This window comes from Lissotriton helveticus, chromosome 7 (assembly GCF_964261635.1).
Source record: "Lissotriton helveticus chromosome 7, aLisHel1.1, whole genome shotgun sequence".
Classification (NCBI taxonomy): Eukaryota; Metazoa; Chordata; class Amphibia; order Caudata; family Salamandridae; genus Lissotriton; species Lissotriton helveticus.
The window spans coordinates 411,106,165-411,133,371 of NC_136068.1; the positions used below are offsets into that span (position 1 = coordinate 411,106,165).

The window sequence follows — 27,207 nt, forward strand, 5'->3', positions numbered from 1 at the left end:
TTACTGGTTTACCCGGATAAAGTTAAACAGAGCCCCAGCATCACAAAATGGATGCTGCTGCCACAGACACGAGTCTGCCCTCCTGCTGCTAGACGAAACTCCGGCAGGGGAGGCCTGGACAATAGGTTTCCTGTCCAGGGAGGTGCTGGCACCTCCCCAGACAGGCTTTAGTTTATTGGGGCAGGGTGGGTTGCATTCAGTGAATGCTTTTCAGACACTGCCTGGGGCACACAAGGTGCTCCATGCATTTCCCAGTTCAAACCGGTTGCTTGGGCACTCAGCCCCAGCTCTGGCGCGTAACTGGACATAGGGAAAGGGGTGTAACCACCCCCTCCCCAGGTCCACCCATAGGAGGGACCTTAGAGTTAGTCCAACCCCTAAACTTACTATAAGTATAGAACCCCAGTCCCTAGGACTTTAGATTACCCTGGACGAAACTCTGCAACATATATCTTGGACCTTCGACATTCCATATCGACTGGAAGATGGAAGAAATCTCCCTTGTGGTCAAGGAGTGAGCACCCTGTTCAAACAGGCACCAACAGCAACTTTGCCAGTCTGCATTTTCGAGGCTCCCGCCAGATCCCGTAGAATCTGCGACTAGAGACATATACTTCCAGACATCTCTTATGATGACCTGCGCTCCCAGCAAAGCTGAGACCTGCAGCGGACAAGAGAGACGCGGGACCGGAACTCCTGGACATCCTGCATTTTGCACGCTGCACTCAATTCTCGAGGTATCCCGAAGTTGTGCATTGGGGTGCTTGAAGCCCCAGCCCTGAGCACCTTTTGCACCGAAGCTCAGAGGCCCACACTCCACGAGTGTCCGTGGGCTTGCTTTGTGCATTTCAGCTTGACTCAGGTTTCAGGTTTTAATGTCTTTATTTCGATATTAAAATCATAAAAGACAGATTTTCAACAGTCATTTAAAACAATTTCATCATCCCTACATAAAAGAGAGGATATTATAAAGTAGTTGCTTCTATATAACATCAACAATCTAGACTCTATTTAAAAACCATAATTTTTTAAAAAGTTATTAAACCTTGTTAGAAATACACAAGACATTACATTTTGACAATTCTTAAAAATTAATTTTATCAATTCTTAAAAAATATATTTGACAATTATTGGAAGGTATTAAACAATTTGCACACTATTATTTAATCATGTGGCGGATGAATTCGTCCTTTGCGGTTCCTAGTCCATTGGCTAGTGAGCCCCCACGAAGACCAATCTTGAATTCCTTTGCTTTACTGGTTGCTCCAGGCTTGCTCCAATTTCTCCCTACCAGCCACGGCCGGCAGTGGGAGTAAATGCAGAGCGGTGACGTGGGGAGGGGGAGGGGCAGGGTGGGGGGTAGTAATGTGTGGATGACGGAGATTTACAGGTAAGTAAACATTTAAATAAATAAAACGAATTTCGTTGAGTACACCATCCCAAAATGCGATGCAGTGCGCACAATGAAATTCGTTTTATTTATTTAAATGTTTACGTACCTGTAAAACTCCGTAATCCATACATTACTACCCCCCACCCTGCCCCTCCCCCTTCCCACGTCATCGCCCTGCATTTACTCCCACTGCCGGGCCGTGGCTGCTCCCTACAAGAGAAGTTCCTCAGACCTTGCTGTTTTGCACCGAAGCAAATCTCAACATCCTGCGTGGAATGCGTTTGCCAAGGCTTGTTGGGTCCAATCCGGAAACTGACACCGCAGTCAACTAGATCCTTTGTGGAACAGACTGAATCCAGCTCCTGGTTGTCGTCGACGCCTCCTGGTCCTCGTGGCTGAAGAGACAATCTTCACCTTGTCACCTGAAATCACCCGACATCGGCTGGCATCTTTTTATCGCCACCCTGGTCACTGGCTAGTGACCCAGACTCTGTCTCCTCTGTTTTCAGGTTCTTCCCACCTCTGATCCACCCTTGGATCCACCCGGACACCTTTCCTCTGGTCGCCTGCAGCACTTCTTCGCAGCTCTCCACTGGAATTGACGACGAAATCCAACACGGGTACGCCGGTGTTCCCGAGGGTATTGACTCTCCAAGTGTCCTAGTCTAAAAGGGTTCCATCGCAGTTCACCTCCTTGTGCCCTTAATCTTTAAAACTGTAACTTGTTTGTTTTCCATAGAAAGTCAACGGTAACCAGCGGCTCTGTTTAGACACTGCACGCGTCTCCCGTGGGCCTCCTGCATCCTAACCTTTGGTTGTTCCTAGAAGCCCCAGCGATTCCACAGGCCCTAGGCCTGCTTTCTAACTCTCACGTGGTTCTTATACCACTATTTTAGTATATGGTTTGTGAGGCCTGAGGGCAAAAAGTATACTGTGCAACTTATCGTATGCTAATTAATTTCCTTGTATTGTACTTTTACCTCTGACCTCATAAAGAGTCCAAGGGGTTGTTTTTAGAATAAATACATATATAATTGATATATACCTAGTGTGGTGTGCTTTCATTTGGTACTCAAGAGATTATAAATGGTGAAACAACTTTCTTAACCTGTCTCCAAGTCTTAGCCTGAAGGCTGCTCTCCACAGCTACCACTAGGATAGCTTTCTATAAGGTTGACTTTATAACCTACCATCAATAAGAGTCGATTGGACTGGTGCAAGCTGCCCACTAGAATAGTGGACATCATATACCAGGTCAACTTCTCACACCATATACTAGCAACTTATAAGTAAGTCAGTCTATTCCAATCGGGGGTAGCCATTTCGACATGTATTTGAAAGGGGTTAGAACAGTAGCACTGGGGTCTGGTTAGCAAGCCTCAGTGCACTCTCAGAGTAAAAAAAACAGCAGCATCAGTCCAAAAAGGGTCGGTGTGAACATGCAAAGAGGCACATTCTTACAATTGCTCTCATTGCTTGTTTCTTATTTGTCAGCTACTGTGGCCTTCCCTTGCTCCTCTGGCATTTGTCCTTCCCTTAAAGCATGGACACGTGTCCTTTCACTGGTCCTTTTTCAGGCCCTACTTGTTTCTTTTTGGTTAAGCACTCTACAAGAGTGCATGTCTTTTCCAGCTGTCTCGCCCACTTTATCACCAGTGTATTTCTCCATTCGTCCTCCCATTCAGAGTTGCTATTCTTACTTTGCCCCGCCCACTCACTTTCTGTTGCCGTTCTAGCTTCCCCTGCTCCCTCTCCTTTGTCCCTGTGCAACCCTATCGCCACCCTTCCATGCTCTGATGTCTGTTTGCTTCTTAATCACTACCCATTCACCCTCTGTTGTCCGTGTGCTATCCCGTCAGCCTATCCTCCATTGTCTGTGTGCTTCCCCACCTGCCAGTCAGTTGTCTGTGTGCTTTTCCATTATTGTCTCTTGATTGTCCTTCTCTCCCCTCACCCCCAACCTTTTTCTCCCCCCTCTGTGTTTCCTCGCCCCACCCATTTCCCACCTACAACCCACACTGACAATTACTTTTTCTCCTCTATAGCGATTGAGTCACTTTGCAATGAAAATCTCTTTCTTATTTTCTTCATGGAGTGATTTTTGTTGTCTAGGAATTCAGTGGTCGGCTCAGTTTCTCTTCTCTTTAGAGACCAGAGGCTGTATCACATAAAGTGAGCACTGTGAGCGCTTTGGGCTGACTGGCATCGTACAGAATTGAAGAGCAGGAGCAGTGTAGTTTACCACCTTAGAAAGAGGTAATTCGTTGCTTCTCATAGAAACATTCAAGCATGTGCTGCTTTTTGTTTAAGAATTAGGAAAATAAAAGGTGATGTGTGCAGTATTTGAAATAATATTGGCACTGATAGGTACTTGGAGCTTCATTCCTGTCAAGGCCATACTGGGAACCCAAAGCAGCCCTGGAAGATTTGGCAGACTAGCCCCCATACAGTGCATAGCGAGCGAGCATGACTACTACAAGATGGGTTTTTTTGGGGGGGGGGGTTTACCCCCAAGAAAATTTGGGAAAAAATTGAAAAAATGGTGCACTCTACAACACATTTTTTCATTATATATTCAATTGTATTTGTTTTTTAAAGCATAGTAAAAGATGAACCTACAGTGCACCAGGAAATGGCAATCTCTATAGGGGCTATTGAATGATTCCCTCACTATCACCCTCCAATAGTGCCTCTCATTCATCCATAGCCCCTCTCTGACATGTATTTCGCTTGTTTTATAGCACCTATCATACCTTTGTAGGGAGTTGGAGCATTTTACGTCACATACACATCATCATAAATAACTTTATTCAGTCATTTGTGCAAAAAGCCATCAAAGTATACAAAAATAAAACATAGGTATATTTACAATTAAAATAGTATTAAACCTTTGCAAACACATGTACAAATGACATCCCGAATTAGGATAAAGTGGCAAAGGGACATGGATACATAAATACAATCAACCTAATAATACTTAAAAGGAAGTGCTATACAATCACCAAACATATGGGATACAAAACCGTGTCTACCAAGCTTAGTATTTAAAATATGTGTACAGCATAAAAAAGAAAAGGAGTTAGATGTGGCGACACAACTATAATTAAAAAAACATTGTGAATTAGCCAGAAGGAGAATAGAAAACGGGTGAAAGAGCGAAAACTTTTGGCCCAGAACTATCTGTTTTTAAAATTCTGAACACAATCTGGCACTGCCTAGCACCCATATTGAGGCATATTGGTCTAATCCATCTCCTACGTGACTGCCAATATTTGTCACATAAAAACAGAATGTGTTCTTCAGTTTCATCGACTTTGCGGCAGGCAGGACAAGTGTCTAAAACTAAGTCGATCTCCTCTTTCCCCGGAAATTTCAATAGCAAGTTACCATATCTAAACCTAATATACAAACTTTTAGCAAGGGGGGGGGGGGGTGAAATCAAGTCAAGAAAAAGTTCAAATAAGGAACATGATTTTATATTTAAAAAGTTGGATGTTAACTGGCCGCTGGTTTGATTATTAGTATAATGCTCCCCCACTACCTTCCAATACATAGCTTTAAGGGTCAAGATGTCACGTCTAGTGGCCTTTTCGGGGTAATCCCACAAACCCATCAAGTTCAGTAGTTTACACCATTTAGCAATATGTTTAAACCAAGGAAGATGTTTTGTGCCATTGATCGCCAGGACCTCCCGTACGGAGTTAAAATAGTCAATTAATTGGGGAGCAGTCCATAGATGCAACTAGAAAGTTAGGGGTCTCGAGGGAACCAAATCACCAATTCTCTTTAAACCAAGATCACAAAAAAGCGGGGTGAGTGGTGTTGTACCAGCTAGCGAGATGAGAGCTCCAGCAAAATTATTCTCACAAATCATTAATTTATTTACAGGAGTAAATCCCCATATCTCAGCTCTGTACAGAGCACCATTTTGGGCTTTTGCATGATAAATTTCGAGGGCCGGAGAGAGAGGTTGGGTATAAGATCGCTTGAAAAATCTTAGTACTGATTTGGATCTCTGGCATAGTGTTAGGAAGCTCTTGCTCAGTTGATATTCCCAACTATGGGGTCCATTAGGATATTGGGCGGATTGCCTCCGCCAGGGTGGCGGTGGCCACCGCCACCTTGGCGGAGGCAATCCGCCGACAACCACTCTCGTTTTCCCCTCCGCCAGATTAGGATGGCGGAGGGGACAGCGGCGGACGGAAAGACCGTCCGCCGCTTTACCGCCACGGTCGCCTTGCGATCGCGGCGGTAATAGATTAATATGGTGGCGGTGTCCAATGGACACCACCTGCCATATTACGATGGCAAAGTGTGTGGGCCTTTCCGCGGCAGCAATGCCGCCACGGAAAGACATGCGGAGATTGCTGCGGGGCCCCCTGCAGGGGCCCCAGGTTGGCGCCACTGTCGGGGGGCATATGGGGGGTACCTATGGTATCCCCCCACATGTACATATGCAAAGCGGCAGGCACCGCGCGGTGCCTGCCTCTTTGCATGTGTGAATGCGTCAACTTATGTTGTACATTGTGGCGGGCGGTGCAGAGAGCACCGCCCGCCACAATGTAAAACATATAGGATGTGCCTGCCACTGTGGCGGGCACATCCTAATACCCACAACGGGACCCCCGCCCTTATGGCGGGCGGTCCCGATCTCCGTTAGGGTCCGCCTGCCATCCTAATGGACCCCTAAGCGTCTCATTCAAGCCGATACCTAAGTAGTCAAAGCTTTTTATCCGTTCCATAGATTCATCTAAGATCTTAATCTCCTGTGTGCCACCCCGTACTTTGCTGAACACCATAAATTTAGTTTTTGAGGTGTTCAGTTCCAGTTTCCCCTCCTTACAAAAGCTCAGAAATGTATCCAATAAGACCTGTAAGCCCATAGGGGTTGTGGATATTAATAAAGAATCGTCTGCAAAGAGAAGGGTGGGGACTTTTGCATCATACAATGAAGGGGCATCGTTCTTGTTGCCTATTAAAAAACTCACCACATCATTAATAAACAGGGAAAACAATGTAGGGGCAAGAACACACCCTTGATGCACCCCATGTTGAATCTGAATCCTCTCTGTCAATTCCCCGTTTTTTCCTCACCTGATTTGGGCCTAATTATCCATATGCAGTCTGGCAATCATGGTCACCAAGTCTTCCGGGGCACCTTGATCAAGCATGGTCTTCCACAACAAATTGCGCGGAACCAAATCAAATGCAGCTTGTAGGTCCACAAAAGCTACGTAAAGCCGCTGTTTCCTAAGAAGCGCGTACTTCCATGCTAGCAGAGAAAATCTGAAAGCTTGGTCGCACGTGCTAATCTTAGCATGAAAGCCCGCCTGGGATGGAGACAATACCATATTATCATGCATTCATTCTTGAAGTTTGTCTAAAACTTGCCTGGCAAAAACGTTCTGTAAATTGTCTATTAGACTGATAGGTCTATAATTGGAGGGGATAGCAGGATCACTCTTTTTAAAAATAGTTATTACTTCTGCTCCCCTCCATGTTTCCGGAATATCGCCACGATCCAGTAAACAATTGGACAGAAGGTTTATATACGGTGCCCATATCTTGGGTTCTGATTTGTACAGATCACCCAGTATCAAATCAGGTCCGGGGGCTTTACCTGCTTTTAGTTTACTGATTGCTGACACATTGTCCTCTAAGCTAAAGCCTAGCGATGGATTATTTGTGGTCACATTAGAAACAGTGATATCTAAGGTTGGGGGCAGCCTGGCTGATATGTGGGCCTACGATAACCACATCATCAGAATATAAACTCGAAAAATGGTCCACCCAAACCTCCGGCTGGATATGATGGTTATTGGATGTAAAGTTCTCCGCGCTGCCCTCAGGTACAATAAGCCAAAACATGCGGCTATCTCTAGCTTGGGCTGCCAAGACCAGATCGTTCCAATTTGTGTCAGCGTTTTCACGCTTGGCTTTACTGAGTGCTACTCTATAAATGTTACGAGCAGAAATTATGTCAGGACTAAAGCGCTCTCTAACCACTATTTGTAATGCCTTCTTAGCTCTCTTGCAGTCCTCATTAAACCAGTTGTGATCCCTTACACTGGCAGGCCTTCCAGTACGACTATGTTTTGAGAAGACTGTATGTAGAGCTTCGAAGAGCTCTTTATGTGCTGCAATAACAAATGAATCATCAAATGAATCAGTACTATCCTTATGACTACATAGATTGGTTAAAGAAGCCACTAGGAACTTGTATATTCTAGCGTAGTGCTCCTGGTCAGCTTGAATTTTAGGCCATATGACTCTTCTGCGATTGTTGGTTGGGCACGGCTCTATTAATTTGGAAATATGGCAATGAGCATCCCTGTCCAGGTCCTTACCCTTCAGTTTTAAAAGTAAAGAGTTATGATCACTGTCTGTCCTTGGATCAATGATCATATCTTCCACTAATAGCCATGTTCTAACATCAACAAAAATATAGTTTATGATACTTGTGTAGGCACCCTTCTTAAAAGTGGCCTTTCTTCCTAGGTCTGAAGGAGTTCTCCCGTTACAGGCCCTCAGACTCCTACCAGCAGTTAAGGAAGCAATCTGTAATGAAACGTTTGAATGACGTTGGCCGTGTTTACCAAGTACCAAATTAGGATGCCCCATAACTCGTCCTCCTCTTCGACTGAAGCACTTAATAGATTACAGAAAAGGTGGTCCTAGACATCAATTTCACACACAATGTTTGATATTAATTCAAAAACATTATTCCATTCTTTTATCATGCGAAATAGATCCTGCAATGAACAAAAAACAAACAAAAACACAAATAGCCCAACAAACAAGCAAACAGATGTCCAATGTACACACAAAAGGTCAATTTAAACGTTTTAAAAGTAGAGGAAAGAAGACTCTACTGTTTATTCTCAGTAAAAAATAAATTTTAAATTTCTCTTCAAGGTATAATACATAAATATACAATCATTGCAAAACCAAATGGGGTTACCAGAAGAAAGGTAAAGTGTATAGGGTGAGAAATTCAGTGCTCGTGTGAAAAGAGAAAGGAGACCAACCGGTCAGGGAACAATGAATCATGGAATTGTTATTGAGTTATTGATTTGGTTCAAACAGAGCCTGCCCTCAATAATTGTTGCAAAGAAATGTCAATCTTTTTGTCTTTGCGACGGTCAGTTTACTCAAAACGTTGTATCTTCAGCGGGGGATGGAGTGGGCCAGGGCAAGAGAGATGCAGGCTCAAAAGTGGGGAGGTTGTCGACGTTTCGACCCAAGGATATGGAGGGCAATTTGTATCCTCATGGACGGGTCTTCATCAGGACGGGAAAAGGATACAGGGAAGAGCTAAGTTACATTGTGTGCATGTAACCCCAGCAGTGTGGCCGGACACCTGTCACAAAAAGAATTGAAGGGCTCAATATTTGAAACCAACAAACATGAAGGTTTTTGACCAAAGGTCAGTACTCCCAAGGCACTCACCCTTTAATGGTGTGCCACTGTGTACAAATCAATACGGTATAGTGAAAGCCGTCCAAGCGTGCTCTCGAGTACTAGAGACAAAAATGAAAAAACATGGCCATCAGTGCTGTGTTTCAATCCAATATAAAAGAGACAAGGACTGGACTTAGACAATACTATATACAATGACATTACATAGAAAGCGCTAAAACACGCTAGTAGCACTCACCCTCGCTGTGTAGGGTGACCGATGCTGATCGAGTAATCCGTCGCGTAATATACACGCTGTGTCTGTAGACAATAATGTGTATTTGAGTAAACGGATCACCAGTCCAAAAGTTAAAAAACACCAGAGAAGCTCATTTGCCAAAGTGTACCTGCTCAGTAGCACTGCGTGGCCTATCTCTGGGGGTCTGTTTGTCAGCGACTGTTGAGCGGGGCTCGAACGGCGCCAAATTAAGCGGTGGACGCGACGAGAACGTGCGCGCCACTGAGAATCACGCTAGAGCCGCGGCCGTTGCCTAGCAACATGTGTAGTTTGAAAAGAAGACAGACTACGAGCGTAGGGAAGATTTAAAAACAGAAGTGTATGTCAACAAAAATAATAGATAACACAATTCATTTTATACAGTACATAATTCCAGAATGTAAAACGGATCTGTATATAAGCAGATGACAAATTCACATACACTATTCCCATGTTTGCCCGCATCATACGATGGCAAATTCACATACAATTTCCCATGTTTGCCCGCATCATGAGTAAAAACAGCAAGAACACATTAACCTTAATACAAGGTAGCCATTTGCCTTGTTGTTTCCTCATATTCGTTAAGACTCCGGTTGACCGTATCAAAAATATGCATCCATTTGCATTCTCGAAGGCTCAGTGTACTGGCAAAATTACCACCCCTTACATTTACTTGGACTTTCTCCAGAACCCACCAACGGATGCTTTCTGGTGGATGTCCAAAAGTCAGAAAATGCTCCACCAAGGGGGCCCCTTGTACCTTACAGCGGATCCTGCTTGCATGTTGCAGAATACGGGCTTTAACCTTCTGTATGGTCTGACCAACATATAGAAACCCGCAAGGGCATCTGATCGCATAAATCACGCCAGCTGAGTTGCAGTTAGTTTGTTTGTTGGCGCATGGTGTGGGTGTAGTTGTTATACGTACACTGTTTAATTTCCAAAGTCATGGGACAGGCTTTACACGAGCCCTCCATATCCTTGGGTCGAAACGTCGACAACCTCCCCACTTTTGAGCCTGCATCTCTCTTGCCCTGGCCCACTCCATCCCCCGCTGAAGATACAACGTTTTGAGTAAACTGACCGTCGCAAAGACAAAAAGATTGACATTTCTTTGCAACAATTATTGAGGGCAGGCTCTGTTTGAACCAAATCAATAACTCAATAACAATTCCATGATTCATTGTTCCCTGACCGGTTGGTCTCCTTTCTCTTTTCACACGAGCACTGAATTTCTCACCCTATACACTTTACCTTTCTTCTGGTAACCCCATTTGGTTTTGCAATGATTGTATATTTATGTATTATACCTTGAAGAGAAATTTAAAATTTATTTTTTACTGAGAATAAACAGTAGAGTCTTCTTTCCTCTACTTTTAAAACGTTTAAATTGACCTTTTGTGTGTACATTGGACATCTGTTTGCTTGTTTGTTGGGCTATTTGTGTTTTTGTTTGTTTTTTGTTCATTGCAGGATCTATTTCGCATGATAAAAGAACGGAATAATGTTTTTGAATTAATATCAAACATTGTGTGTGAAATTGATGTCTAGGACCACCTTTTCTGTAATAACCAGTACCCAGGTCCTAGGACTTTAAGTGGGTTACCCCATATATCATAACGAAGCACTTAATAGGGCGGAGGGTTCAAAAGCGGCGTTAAAGTCCCCAGCGACTATAATTTTGGAATTCACTTGATAACCTCCCACTAAATCGTCCAATAGTTAAAGTACCACAGATTCACTGCTAAAAGGTTCTGACCTAGCATAAACATTTAGCAAGGTCAGTATTAAGCCAGACGGAAATGTAAGCTGGATACCCATAATGTCAAGTACATTTATTAATAGTTGCTTGAACCTACAGGCTACGGTGTTTTTAACCAGTATTAATAATCCGCCACTGGCCCTACATGTCGTTTTTGGAGGGAGGGCACCCATGCAATATGAGCTGTAGCCATTAATATGCACCTTATCTATGGCCCAGGTTTCTTGAAATGCACAAATATCAGTGTTTCCCATAGCAGTAAACTATTCAGGATTTTGAAGTTTGGAGTGTATCCCTGCCAAGTTCCAGGATGATAGGGTTAAGCTGTTATTTACCCTGTATCTGCCGGCAGGGACACCCCCAGAAACATCTGCGCTATTCTGTAGAGCATTATCATTAGTTTTGGCAAGTGGACCCAGTGCCTGGCATAAAAGTGCAGCACGATCAGTTATATTATCAATTATCTCCTCAGTAGTTACAGTCGGAAGATTCCCGACTACTGGTTCAATAAAAGGATTGGCGTCCTGAGGCTCGTGAGTTGGAGCACTATCAACGCTCAGAAAATCTATGGGTAACACATTGGTGTGTATGTCCAAAATGTGCCCAAACTCCATACGTGGGCTACCAGCAGTACGTTTCGCAATTAAACCCCTTGTCGTCTCTCTAAAATCAAAGGTACCCATATTTTTCACACAGGTATTAGATTGAACTTTGGGCAAACTACCCCTTACCAGGACTACATTTTCGGATCTTCCCTTCTCCAATGGGATCAAGGAGGTCAGTCAATCGTTTTCATCAAAAGGGTTAAGAACATCAAACTGGTTGTTGACTGGGATAGCATATCTGGCCTTCCTCTGTCCCCCCGTTAAAGACTCCCCAAATGGTGCCTGTATCATACAGTGATGTTTGTAAAAGTGTCCAAGGGGTAAGATACTAATCTCCGTTTGTGCCATCGACCAATTGCCTGCTCTTTCTAAGATCCCATGAACTAAGTTGAGTGATCCGAAGGAGATTACTATGCAATCACCTTCTCGAGACTTGTTTGAATTCCCTACCCAACCAACCTGTCTCACCATTTTAAATTTTGAATAAAGCGGGTTTCCTATCCTTGTCCCGGGGGCAATTTGGGGACATTGGCTAGCACTATTGTGTAAGGTGTTGCTTCTGGAGGCAGATAGAGTTTGTCATTTCCTATCAGTTCACTCCCTGGTTTATTATAAACACCCTTATTCCTTTGAGACTGTGTTTCCTCAGTGCGTACCTGTTCAAGCTTATTAGGGAGAGATGTGTTTTGGATGTTTGGGCACTGTTCTTGTGTACTTGGAATATCGGCTAAGTCCGTGGCCCTCGATAAAGTTGCCCTTGTGCAGTTAGTGTCTTGGCTGTTAGAAGGAATAGCAGGAGAAGCCATTACAAGACCTAAACCAGGGTTGGTGGATTCGCCGTTTGGATTACAGTTAGACCCAGTATGTTCAACAGATTTAGAGCTGGTGGACCTAACCAGGATTAGCTGAGAGGAGTAGATGTTCTTGAGGCTTGACTGCTTCTGCAAGTCCAGGGAAACAACGCTTGCAAGTTTATCGATATCCTCTTCCAATTTAGACAACTTTTGCATCAGTGGGTCTAATAAAGCTGATACAACGTCGTCCAATTTAGACCACAACCCTTCACTATCATTGGACGTCAAGGAAGGTAAGAGTAATAGAGAAGAGGCAGTATTGACCACTGTATTTCCAGTTATATCCTTGGTTTCCTCAACAACCTCTCTGGCTCCACCTCTACGCCCTCTTTTAGATAGTGGATACATTTGATTACCAGGACCAGGTCCTTTCTGTTTCTTGGGCTAGGGTAAAGTGCTACCCCTTGTGGGATCGTACTTATTTGACTTCTGGTATGCTCTTTTGATCTAACGGCTGTTTCACTTGTCTCTGGGGCAGCACATAACACAGGAACCTGGTTGGACGGAAAAATGGTTGTTAGGAGTATGGAAGATCTAAAAGAGGAACCAGAACTAAGATAGACAACGAGTTTATGCAACCAGAAGTATCAGGTTGCAGGGGAGGGGGTTGGGGCTCAAGGGAAAGTCTACGCTTGGTGAGAGCGATTTCATGGGTAAGAACTGACTGAGCCCTCTGAAGGAAGGCATCTAGAGTCCCTACCACCCCTTCACCTGCTAGCGATTTCCTCATAACTAATTCCCTCTGTGCCATGACTCCAAAGAGGATGTTTTAACACACGATATTATAATATAGTTACCCTATACCTTCTTTCCTCAGTCTATCAGTCTCAAGTCTTGGTCAAGGTACTGTTTTCCACAACAAAAAGTCTGTGAAACATAAATGGAAGGGTCCTGCCAACAGCAAAAACCAAATAACATGGCCCAGCCTCCTTCAGCCTCCGACGGGCTCAGACAGGCCCGCCCTTGGTCCGGGCGTCGTCCCACGTGCGTCCCGTGCTGCACGGGGAGAAGCAGCAATTTATGCACGATGACCATGCCTCCCCCTCACTCGCGGCAGCTGCAGTGACGGTGTTGCACCCAGGGGGTTGTAGTCCTCTCCCAGGGCGATGAAACAGTGCAGTGCTGAAATGGATATTGCGTGGCCCTGAGACCCACCAGGGATTCCTCCGATGTAAATGGCAGCCCAGAAAAGCGTCCCGCACAGCCAGCAACCAACAGGACTGTAGAATCAGCAAAGAGGATCTCCCGTGCCGCAGGGGGGGAGGAAGCACTTTATGCGTGAGGACCACGCCTCCCCCTCACTCATGGCAGCTGCGGTGATGATGTTGCACCCTGGGGGTTGTAGTCCTCACCCAGGGCGATGAAGCAGTGCAGTGCAGAGATGGATATCGCGTGGTCCTGAGACCCACCAGGGATTCCTCCGACGTAAATGGCAGCCCAGAAAAGTGTCCCGCACAGCCAGCAACCAACAGGACTGTAGAAACAGCAAAAAAAGAATCTCCTGCGCTGCAGGGGGAGAGGCAATACAAAAGGGGATGATGGACTGAGCGTTTGAACAAATCAAACACTCACCCCCAGTCAACTGATCTGGGTTTAATCCATCACCATTCTTTAGTTCACTCAGCCACCCCAGTTCAGACATGACTATATGCAAATCAGTCTGACCCTGTGCCTTGTGGGAACAGTCCAGCCCGAACTGCCAAGCCATGTCTTCCCTGGACCGGAAACAAGCATCCTGGGACCGGTTTTGGATTCATAATCCTCATCAGCCAGGCTATCTTGAATCCAGTGGCCAAGTGAACAAGGGACTCACGTCTGAGCATACCCTGCCACACTTAGGGCGAACAAAGCAATACAAAAGGGGATGATGGACGGAGCGTTTGAACAAATCAAACACTCACCCCCAGTCAACTGATCTCGGTTTAATCCATCACCATTCCAGTGTCTAACCCAGGGTGGTGTGGAGTGCAAAAAAACGATGGATTTAGGCCCAGATCCTTGTACTGGGGTGAATGTATGACATTGTTCTACATTCTGTCCATCAACTGTGTTTTTTGCAATTTTCACCCCGAGTGGGCTGGGTATGCTCAGACGTGAGTCCCAGGCTCTCCACACCACTGGAGTCAAGCTATCCAGGCTGAAGAAGGCTGATAGCCAGAAACCGGTCCTTGGATGCTTGATTCCGGTCTGGGAAAGACATGGCTTGGTAGTTCGGACTGGACTGTTCCCATGAGGCACAGGGTCAGAGCTGATTTGCATATAGCCAGTGTCTAACCCAGGGTGGTGTGGAGTGCAAAAAAACGATGGATTTAGGCCCAGATTCTTGTACTGGGGTGAATGTATGACATTGTTCTACATTCTGTCCATCAACTGTGTTTTTTGCAATTTTCACCCCGAGTGGGCTGGGTATGCTCAGACGTGAGTCCCAAGCTCTCCACACCACTGGAGTCAAGCTATCCAGGCTGAAGAAGGCTGATAGCCAGAAAGCGGTCCTTGGATGCTTGATTCCGGTCTGGGAAAGACATGGCTTGGTAGTTCGGACTGGACTGTTCCCATGAGGCACAGGGTCAGAGCTGATTTGCATATAGCCAGTGTCTAACCCAGGGTGGTGTGGAGTGCAAAAAAACGATGGATTTAGGCCCAGATCCTTGTACTGGGGTGAATGTATGACATTGTTCTACATTCTGTCCATCAACTGTGTTTTTTGCAATTTTCACCCCGAGTGGGCTGGGTATGCTCAGACGTGAGTCCCAAGCTCTCCACACCACTGGAGTCAAGCTATCCAGGCTGAAGAAGGCTGATAGCCAGAAACCGGTCCTTGGATGCTTGATTCCGGTCTGGGAAAGACATGGCTTGGTAGTTCGGACTGGACTGTTCCCATGAGGCACAGGGTCAGAGCTGATTTGCATATAGCCAGTGTCTAACCCAGGGTGGTGTGGAGTGCAAAAAAACGATGGATTTAGGCCCAGATCCTTGTACTGGGGTGAATGTATGACATTGTTCTACATTCTGTCCATCAACTGTGTTTTTTGCAGGGGGAGAGGCAGCGCATTATGCGCGATGACCATGCCTCCCCTCACTCGTGGCAGCTGTGGTGACGATGTTGCACCCTGGGGGTTGTAGTCATTTTAGGGCGATGAAGCAGTGCAGTGCAGAGATGGATATCGCGTTGTCCTGAGACCCACCAGGGATTCCTCCGACGTAAATGGCAGCCCAGAAAAGAGTCCCGCACAGCCAGCAACCAACAGGACTGTAGAAACAGCAAAAAGGATCTCCACATACACATACAAAGACATCAATTCATACATGTGAAAATCAGTGCATAGAAAATGTTACATAAGACAAAGGGTCCTACAAGGTGTAGGATTCACGTCATCGATACTGTTAGGTATTTTTTAATAGTGTTTGATCTGGAGAAGCACAAACTCTGGATTCAGAATGTAACACAGTGGTTAGAGTTGACTTTACTAAAAAGACTGTATCTCTATCGAAACAATTCATCCAACTCGATAGGCAATGGGGTTTAGGAGGTGTGTGCACTGGTGTGTAATACCGGTTAGTCGATTAGGAAGTTCATCAACGCTCAACTTTCAATGGTCATACCGCCACTGGGCCACTAACCAACAAGAATTCATAACCTATCCTGAAAGGAGCACCTCGGTTCATAATGTTCACAAATCTATTATTCAAGTAATGGTTTTGTGCAAAAAAAAATTCATAGACAGTCTTTGATGAATTTCAAACTCTGGTTTATTTCAAAAACCTTTCAAATGGTTAGATCCACACAATATAGTAAAAAATCAATCAGCCAAAAACGTGTTTCGTCCACACTTGGAGATCATCAGGGCTCCAGATTATGAATTGATAATCTGCTCCGAATTTCCTGTTCCATCCATCCCATTAAAGAGGAAGATTTCTGATTAGTAGGGCGTTCAAATCTAGAGCGCCTTCTCTCCAGGCTGGTTCGATAAATCCCACCATGAACTACCAAACAAACCCTTTTTAGCAGAATTAGGATAACGAAAGACTTAGGGCCCGATGTAGGTGACCATTACCGGTCGGTAACGGCCAAATTCGGCCGTTACCGACCGGTAAATGGGTCATTGAGATGTAGGGGACCTTTTTTACAGAATCGGTAAATTTACCGAATCGGTAAATTTACCGATTCTGTAAAATACCGAATCGGTAATTTTACCGATTCGGTAAATCTCACATGTAGGTGGCACTGCAAACAGTGCCACAGGCCTTTAGGAGTCGGTATTTTACCACCCAATCCAATTGGGTGGTGAAATACCGAATCCAGGTGTGCATGCACATCTGTGCATGCACACCTGTGCCATGTGACACACAGACATGCCCTTAGGGCATGTATGTGTGCCACATGGCACACATGCCTGTAATTGGGGTGCCAGAGGGTGTCAAAGTGACACCCCCTGCACCCTTGCAAAATTCGGTATTTACCGATGTGGTAAATACCGATTAGGTAATGCCCATTGATTCCTATGGGCTTCAATGCCCATAGGAATCAATGGGCATTACCAATTCGGTATTTACCGAATCGGTAAATACTGATTCCTTCCGATTCGGTAATTAATTACCTGCATCTGCCCTCCTCTTTTTTACCACTTCTTAAATACCGATTCGGTATTTAAGAAGTTGTAAAAAAGATTTACCTACATCGGGCCCTTAGAAACAACATAACTTTCCAAATCTAGATTACGATTGTAATTTATGAACTGCACAGTAACAAAAGGATATCTGTGACGAAAGTGGTAAATCACTGAACAATGCACATACAATACTGTTCTGTGATCTGCATAGTACATGCTCTTTGCAGCAGGCATATTAACCCTCTGTGCTACCTTAGATGAATCAAAACTGCCACTAGACAAAACTTCCTTCCCTCTCCAGCAGATACTTCAATCACCAGAGTTATCTTGGCACTTGCATTGTTGTCTGAAAACTGTTGGATAATCAATGAAATATGCAGTGCTTTTAGAACTGCAGCACTGCTACAAACACCCCCAGTAACAAAAGCAGCCGCCTACCCTTCCAGCCTCCCAAGCTAACGCCCAATACCCCATACGGCCACTATGGCTTTGATCCCAGTCCATCTGTTTTGCCCACCAAGCTATCTTAGATAGCAATCAGCCCAGAGTAATTACCAGTGCCTGAGAATATTTCTATCAAGTCAATTTTGTTTTCCTCTTGGCTGTAAATATAGCAGCATTTGTTGACTTATCTAAAGTAAACAACTGAATATAAAAGGAAGGCAAAAACACAATTACAACATAACAGGACAAATCACAACAAAACAGAATGCTGCACCACAACTACAGTAAAACACAACAACTATTTTACCATAACGCGGGGCAAAGCACAGCAGCACAAAAACAACAGTATATATCACCAACACAACAAAATCCCCATTACAAATATGCACCAACGTGCTTACCCCTGTACCACTTTCAGAATCATTTGTTCAAAATAGCGTTGTAAATGGTGTTTGGAACAAGTACCCCCATAACTCACCAACTCATCACCACCGACAAGAAATCGAGCAAGTCACAATAGTTGTGATCCGGCCTCAGTTGCAGCCTCCTTGTCTCCGATTTGTTGTCTTGGCCCCTCCGTGCTAAGCCTTTTCTTCTTTTCTTTTTATCCCGCTCTCCTGACAATTCCCTGCTATATCTCACAGTCGGGTACGTCTCGGTGCTCCCTTTAGAGACGTTCTCTTCTCACTCTATGCCTTTGTTTAGGCATCAGTCTGTACCCCGTCCTTATTGGCTGTTGTTTTCGTTCGCTCTTCAGTAACCCGTATTTCTCTTCTGGCTTCTCGCTCATGGCAGACAGGAAACAGAAAGCTCTTTCACACCCACACCCTTCTTCCTGCTACCTGCGCTTCGAGCCCAGGCCCCCCATACTGACCAAGCAACAGGGGGAGGGGAGAGGAAGTCTGAATTGGGTCAGTGTTGAAGAACATGGGCCCTCAGAAGCACATCTTCCCCTCCCCCATTTGACTACACACAACCACTATGTGCACCAGATTCATAAACTTTATAACACAGCAAAGCAAAACAGCATTTATTAAAAAATGCAGTTCACAGTTACAGCTCATTATCACTAGAGGTGTGCAAGCCAATACATTGTTAAGGTGAGCCGAGTCACCTCTAACCTTGGGAAGTGACTTGGCTCTAAGACCAGTGCACGGCCGAGCCTGGTAAATGTCTTGATAAGTAAATCGTTCAAGGAACATGTAAAAATATGACAAAGGCTCCTAAATAAAAGTTAAAAAAAATGTGAATTTGTTTAACATGGAGTCTTTTTTCACATTTGTTCATCAGAATATATCATTGGATTGAACGACATTTATTAAAACTGTACAATGCACATTCTGAACTCGGGTACTTGTGGGTGCATTGATTCACAAAGACATGTGAATATCAGAGTACATCTCCTCCAGCAGAATCTTCTTTTTGACACTTATTGTATTTGAATTATTTACTTAGTATATTCTCTCACGTTTTATGATCATGAGGTTATGGCTTCTTTAGAGCACAGACAAAAAGTAGGGATTGGATGTTGTCCGTCGGCTAGATTGCCCACATTGGTGCTAGAAACCAAGGTTCGACCCTCGAGGTCGAGTCCACATCCTGTGATTCTGGGCAAATCACTTAATCTCTCCGTGCCTACCAAAAACAAGCAATGGGATAGTCCATAGGTCTCGCTTTTGGGACCGTATAAGTATTTAGTTATGCAGCACAATATCCTTGGTGCAACAACATCAACTGTTGCATGGCTAAACACGTATAAGGTCCTAAAAGCGAGACCCATTGGCTATACCCATGGGCGTCCGCAGGGGGGGGGCAAAGAGGGGCACTTGCCCCCCCCTGGAGCGCCTCTCCTTGTCCCCCCTCTGCGCACGCCCATGTGCACAAATGCATCCCGGAGGGAGGCCTGACGCCGGGGCTCATCCTCAGGCAGGACATCATCCAACCGTCCGTAAAGAGGATCCCTTTTACAGACGCCTTCATTTTACGCATTGCATGTAACAGAGCTGTTCCCCTGCAAAAGGCCACAGCTCACTGATTGGGCTGCCTCGCACTCCCCTGAGCACAAGAGCAGCCCCACCCCGTCCATTATCATTCTGTGTGGGGCTGATTGCCACATACAGAATGACAATGGGTCAGTCTGGGCTGGCACAGCATGTGGTGGCCTCCTACAGCCTCAATCCAGGGCAGGGCATTCTGTCACATGGAAGTGCAAAAACGCCCATGCTGCTGCTAGGTGAGAATCCAGTTAGCCAAAGGAAGGTGGTGAAAGAAGTTGAAAGGAAAGGATTAGAGTTATAGTAATATAGCAGCCATGGTTGCTGCTTTTTTATTCTATGCAACTAACAACCATAGACAAAGCCAATAGTTCTGGCTTGTTGTAGGTGTAACGTTACTTGTTCTAAGTGTAACGTTACTTGTTGTATTATATATCTGGATGCAATGACAGAAGAAACAAAAATACCAGTCGGGTGGCACATTATATTAAGCACAGATTTTTAGCTTATGTGTTTAAAGCCACGCATTTTATTACATCAAATACCCTTTTGGAGAGACCCTCCTAGTTTTTTCGGTGCAGAGCAGGAATATCTCCGCAGAAATATCATTTGGAAGAAATATCGACAACAAAAATATAGTTTGACCAGAATATCGACTGACAGGTAAGTAATAACGATAACAATAATATAGTTGTAATAAATATTGTTTACAAAAATATAGTTTACAAAAATATCGATTTATTAATAATGTTTTTTAGTGTTTTAATGAGAATTGTTTGTCATTTTATTATATGTTTTGGAATTGTATTAGTTATTAATGTATTTTATGTTTAATTTTGTGTTATTAGTTCCGTAGCGGGTTGTGGGTTTATAGAGGAATAGGGTGGGAAGTATTTTAATTATATAAAGTTAATTGATTAATTAATGTGTTAATTTATTAATAATAGTTTAATAATTAGTGGTTCATTAATTTCAATTAGTCAATTAATAATTAATTATGTTAATTGATTAATACATTTTAGGTGTGTGTTGGGGAGTTTATACGTGTAAATGGTGTGAAGGGTGGCAAGTAATTAATTTTTATTGATTAATTATTAAATACTTTTTAAATTAATTACCATTATTAATTATTAATTATTAATTGTACATGTGTAATTAATTTGAGGTGTGTGTGGTGGATATTATAGTGTTAAAATATGTGTAATTAATTATTTTTTATTATCTTTGTTAATAATAATATATTTAAATGTATATATGAATTATGTTTATATTGGAAATTACATTTAATAACATTTTTGATAGTTTTGTTTTTTATTGTTTTGGGTTCCATTGCTTTCCCTACTATTGCACCCACTGGAGTGGGAATAGTAATTTTTACCCCTACACTATCCAACGTTTCCCTACTGTTGCACTCTCTGGAGTGGGAATAGTAATTTTTTACCCCTACGCTATCCAACGCTTTCCCTACTGTTGCACTCTCTGGAGTGGGAATAGTCATTTTTACCCCTACGCTATCCAACGCTTTCCCTACTGTTGCACTCTCTGGAGTGGGAATAGTGATTTTTACCCATACGCTATCCAACGCTTTCCCTACTGTTGCACTCTCTGGAATGGGAATAGTAATTTATACCCCTACGCTATCCAACGCTTTCCCTACTGTTGCACTCTCTGGAGTGGGAATAGTAATTTTAACCCCTACGCTATCCAACGCTTTCCCTACTGTTACACTCACTGGAGTGGGAATAGTAATTTTTACTCCTACGCTATCCAACGCTTTCCCTACTGTTGCACTCACTGGGGTGGGAATAATAATTTTTACACTTCCGCTATCCAACGCTTTCCCTACTGTTGCACTAACTGGAGTGGGAATAATAATTTTTACCCCTCCGCTATCCAGCGCTTTCTCCACTGTTGCACTCTCTGGAGTGAGAATAGTAATTTTTACCCCTCCGCTATCCAACGCTTTCCCTACTCTTGAAATCACTGGAGTGGGAATAGTTATTTTTACCCCTGCGCTATCCAGCGCTTTCCCTACTGTTGCACTCACTGGAGTGGGAATAGTAATTTTTACCCCTTCACTACCAAATGTTTTAACTATTAATGTTTTTATTTTGTTATTAAATGTTTGTATTTTTTTAATACTTAAATGTGTTAATTAAATATAGAATATTTTATTTTATTCTAAATGTTTTATATATGTGTTTATTTTATTTTTCTATAATTATTCAAGTTTATAAATTAAATAAAGATAATAATAAAATGTATTTAAGTAAATATATGTATTTGTACACATTTTTAGGTCTCGCCTGTCGATGCGCATGCGCATCGAGCAAGCGAGACTATAGGGGCTCATCTACTCTTTATCTAACTTGCAAGGAATCGTGGCGATTCCTTGCAGTGCCCGTGACTTTTAAGCTCAATGCGCATGTGCATTGAGCTTAAAAGCGCGTGCACAGCCGCCCGCATTCCTCCGACACCTTTGAAGTGAAGCTTAGCTTCACTTCAAAGGCCCGGCTTCTTCACACCCACATGCCGCTCTGCCCCGCTCCGCCCCCTCCCCTGAGTTATCCTGCCTGCCCCTTCCTGCCGTGTCGCATTTCTCCTCCCCCCTCCCCTCTCCCCTCTCTTCCCTCCGTCTTGTTTTCTTTGATGCTGGTATTTCCATATCTGGCAGCTTCCTGCCCTCACCCCACGCACGCTGTTTATTTATTTATATTTAATATGCAGGAGATCTCAGTTTATTTAATTTATAATTAATGATGCCGCCCACGCTGAGGCTCGAACCCTGTTCTCCTTCTCCAAAGTCGGCATCGTTATATGTTGAGCCACCTCTTCGCACCGTTTGTTTGTGCTGACTTTCTTGCTCTGCCGCTGCTGGCAGCGGCATTGCGCTTGGAGGGAACATGTAATTGACCCGTCTCGCTTCTTTTCATTTGAATTTTTTTTACATTGTCTCCTTCCTTCCGCCCCTCGCAGTTTGTTTTCCTTGCACCGTCCCTTCTTACAGTCCCTTTAACCATTTTGGTGTTGCTCAGCCCCAACTAGCATGTTATTGTCAAGCCTCCAAATATGCAGCACAAACACGACGTACAAAGAGATTAACGTGTTGCCTGGAGCACATTTCGGGAATAACATTAAATGAAAGCCCAAACCCGCTTTACCGCAACTTGCTTTCACTTGTTGTCTTTGTTTCCAGTGCTATTTTAGAGCTTTGTGCAAACTACACTCTCGTTATTTTGCTGGTAATAACTTTGAGGGAATAGCGTATTTTTGTTTTTTAAATAGCTGGCAGCTTCCTGCCCTCACCCCACGCACGCTGTTTATTTATTTATATTTAATATGCAGGAGATCTCAGTTTATTTAATTTATAATTAATGATGCCGCCCACGCTGAGGCTCGAACCCTGTTCTCCTTCTCCAAAGTCGGCATCGTTATATGTTGAGCCACCTCTTCGCACCGTTTGTTTGTGCTGACTTTCTTGCTCTGCCGCTGCTGGCAGCGGCATTGCGCTTGGAGGGAACATGTAATTGACCCGTCTCGCTTCTTTTCATTTGAATTTTTTTTACATTGTCTCCTTCCTTCCGCCCCTCGCAGTTTGTTTTCCTTGCACCGTCCCTTCTTACAGTCCCTTTAACCATTTTGGTGTTGCTCAGCCCCAACTAGCATGTTATTGTCAAGCCTCCAAATATGCAGCAAAAACACGACGTACAAAGAGATTAACGTGTTGCCTGGAGCACATTTCGGGAATAACATTAAATGAAAGCCCAAACCCGCTTTACCGCAACTTGCTTTCACTTGTTGTCTTTGTTTCCAGTGCTATTTTAGAGCTTTGTGCAAACTACACTCTCGTTATTTTGCTGGTAATAACTTTGAGGGAATAGCGTATTTTTGTTTTTTAAATAGCATGCACGAAAACAGTATAATTTCAATTTGCACCACTTATTTCCCATGTTTGTGTCAATGTAAAAATCGACCCTGCACACCCAGCACCAGGGCCGTGTGCCTCAATGATGCAGTACACGCACCAGTAACTGAAATATGACGAAAGACTGAAAGGAGTAGCTACAAGCTGTGCTCTAGTTCTGCTCTCCAAAAAATCAGCAAAGAAACAAGCAATTAAGAACATTTCATTGAAGAAACCATTGAGCAGGAAACAGAAGGAAATCCTACAGAAAGAATCCTAGAGAAAGAAGCTTGAGGTATGTAAACACTTTTATTATGCAAAGGACGTCAATTTCAGGATGCTCAGATGCTCTCACTGGAGTGAAGCGATGGCTTACGTTGAATGAAGAAGCAGCTCTGAGCACTTCAAGAACAGCTGTAGTTTACCACAAGGCACAGAGGCTCTGGCAAGCTTGCATAATGTGGCGGTAGTCCACATCTCGTCATCTAGTGCCCCTCCCTCTGACCACATTATAACACGTTTGTGCCGAGTTGGCTCTATGGTTTATGCAGGAATGAAAAGAAACAAGTAAAATGCATCAGAGATGAGAAAATAAAAAACAGCGAATCTTTCGTACTAAAAAGATGTATGTGAAATAGTTACGAATCTGTTAAAATATGAGCGACAATCCTCAAGTCATCCACAACTTACACTGGTGCTGTTCACTGAAGGGTTCACACTCTGCTTATTCAATTGTTGGCCTCTTGCTGAGATGGTGAATAAAAAGCTATTTAGTGTTCATTTGTATTAGAGCATGAATTACAAGATCAGCGAGTAGTAGTGAGACCACCCAACAATTCTCCATCAGTTGGCAAGTAAGGGGCCATTCTAAAATGGCAACACCCAGATCCTGGACTGCCTAACTCTCGGCCCACCCATAGTATAGTCTGGTAAAGATGATGCTCACGAGTGCCTGTGCAGCAACAAAAAATATCAAAAATGCATAATCTCGCCGGCGCTGAACTATGGATCGATAATTATTTGTCAAATACATTTTTAAAACATAAATGTTCCTCTAAGGCACATGGCAGATGCTATCTGTAGCCTTGAAAGTCCATAGGCCCTGAGAAGTGAAAGGTGATTGGTGAGGGCAAGTTGTGCTAAGACATACTCCTAAGCTTGTGTGCTCACCCTCACCCTCAAACCTTCACCCTCAACCCCTCACTCACCCTCACTCTCACTCACCCTCACTCAGCCTCAACTACTCTCACTCACCCTCAACCCCTCACCCTAACTCACCCTCACCCTCACTCACCCTCAACACCTCACTCACCCTCACCCTCACTCACCCTCACCCTCACTCACCCTCAACACCTCACCCTCAACCTCAACCCCTCACCCTCACTCACCCTCACTCTCAACCCCTCACCCTCACTCACCCTCACTCACACTCACTCTCACTCACCCTCAACCCCTCACCCTCACTCACCCTCAACCCCTCACCCTCACTCACCCTCACCCACTCTCACCCTCACCCTCACTCATCCTCAACCCCTCACCCTCACACAGTGCAATAGGTCTCAGACCATTTCAGTTAGAGCTTTAAGAAATGTTTATGGCTTTTTTTATTTGTAATTCTTTAGCATTGGCTACAGGAAACAAAAATGCTAAACATTTACAAAAAAAACCCATAAACAATTCTAAAAGCACTAACTCTAATGGTGCGAGACCTATTGCATTTCCAATGCTTGTTTGTGTTTATATTGATTAAATTAAGTTTATTTGTTTTAATTAGTTAAAATATAAATTTAATTCAATTTATTTTGTTAATAATATTAATATTGTTTAAATATTTAATTTAAATTATGTTATTTTTTAAAGTCGATATTTTTTACATCTATATTTTTTACATCTATATTTTTTACATCTATATTTTTGCGTCGATAGTATTGACCTTACCTGTTTAAGTATAGGGAGTCGATATTTTTGTAATAGATATTTTTACATCTATATTTTTGTTAACTATATTTTTGTTATCGATATTTAAACATGGAACCAGTTTTTTCATCCCACTTAAAGCTCTGGAAACAACACCATGTCAGTCGCGCCACATCAAGGCACTGTGCATCAAGCATGATTCATGCCTTCCAATTTTTCGGATTGCCTATGTGCAGGGGCTTAGTGAACCCTGCTCCAAAATACCCCTTGCTTTAGGAACTACAGCGAGGGTGGAGTTCTTCATAGGTCTCATAATTAATGTGAAAAGGTGAGTGAGTAAGTAAGTGAAGGAATGGGTGGATGGATGGATGGCTGGATAGAAGAGTGAAATGATGGATGGATGGATGAGTGAAAGTGTGGATGACAGGCGAGTGAATGGGTGGATGGATGAGTGAAAAGATGGATGGATTGATGAATTGATAAGTGAAAGGGTGGATTGATGAATTGATAAGTGAAAGGGTAAATAGATGGACGAATGAGTGAAAGGGTGGATGTAAGGCTGGATGAGTGAGTGAAAGGGCGGGTAGATGGACAAAAGGATGGAAAGATGAGTGAAGGAGTGAAAGGGTGGATGGATGAGTGAAAGGATGGATAAATGATAGGTTCAATGGATGGATTCATGAATGGATGAGTAGATGGGTGGGTGGGTGTATGGAAGGATGGATGGCTTAGTGAAAGGGGAATTAAAAGAGGAAGGGGATGGGTAAATGGATGACTGAAGTGGTGAAAGGCTGGATGGATGAGTTAATGGATGGATGGGTGGAAGAGTGGATGAATGAGTGTATGGATGGATAGGGTAAAAGGGTGGATTGAGGGATAGATAAGTGAAATGATGGATGGAAGGAAACATGATGGATAGGTTTATAAATGGATGAATATGGACATTGTTGGGCACATAGATGGAAGGACAGAATGAATGGTGAAAGACTGAATGATGGATGAAAGTATGATTACACACTGTAAGCCCCATTATCTTAAGCAACATTTCCTATACATTGACTTTCCCATTTATATGAGTGGTTGTCTCTATATAATATGTCTGCGTTGTAGCGCACTCCAAAACTCTGTCCCATATATTTGGGATGAGTAGCACTATAGAAGAAATTAAATACACATGAGAGAGGGTCTATGTGAAGATGAGGGGCACCATTGGAAGGTGGTATCAAGGCCAGACTGGCCGGACCGGGCATCAGGTGTTTTCTCTGGGAACTGGAAAGGTGGGGGTGGTTTTGTTACCACAAAAAGGCCTGCACATTTGCTTAAAGCTGCGCGTACACTGACAAACCATTGTCTCAACGTAATATAAACTTATTTTCACTTGTACTTTAGAGGTTGTCTATTTACTTACTTATATACTATTGTACAACCTTCTCTGACGTGTCTGTGAACCTTACCTTTTGTCCTGAATTTTAACCTCCTGCCCTGAATTTTTTTCCCGAATTTTGACCCTTTGTCATGAATTTTTACAATCACTGTCCTGAATTTGCACCCATGCCAGTTGGTCACCCTAGTCATCACGGCGACCCCTCCAGGTGCCGGTGGTTGGGGGGGGCGGTGATCCTCGGCGTTGAGATGGAAGCAGGGGGCTACCAATGACAGAGGCGACAAGTGCAGGCGCACTGCAACCCACTCATCACCACCACATGAAGGAAGAAAAGAACCCGATCAGCTTGTCGACTCAACTTCCAGAAAAAAACTTTGACGCCATGGAAAGGCAGCATCATTTGCTGTCTGCGAGTCTGTCAAATTAGATTTGTACAATAAACCCATTTGAAAAGGAAACTGCATTAAATGTCTGTCCCATCACGCTCACCACTCTGTGTCTTCAATCCCTCGTTTTCCCCTCTTTTAAACCTCACGTCAACTCGTCCCCCTTAAATTTTGGGAGGGAGGGCTAATTCATCCAGCCAAAGCCATGTGCAGAGTGGAGATGCAGGGGCTCTAAGTAGGGGTAAAAACACAACAAAGCCATATTACCAAGTAAAT

At 43.7% G+C, this 27,207-nt stretch overlaps 1 protein-coding gene across 1 annotated transcript in view; it reads right to left on the reverse strand.

The window, feature by feature from the left end:
- The window catches only part of LOC144769106 (uncharacterized), a 362,128-nt gene extending 344,027 nt beyond the window's left edge, over positions 1 to 18,101 (reverse strand). The window contains exon 1 of the mRNA XM_078653109.1: positions 17,825 to 18,101. The gene's annotated coding sequence lies outside the window, so the exon portion shown is untranslated. The remainder of the gene's footprint in view (positions 1 to 17,824) is intronic.
- Between the last annotated feature and the right edge of the window lie 9,106 nt (positions 18,102 to 27,207).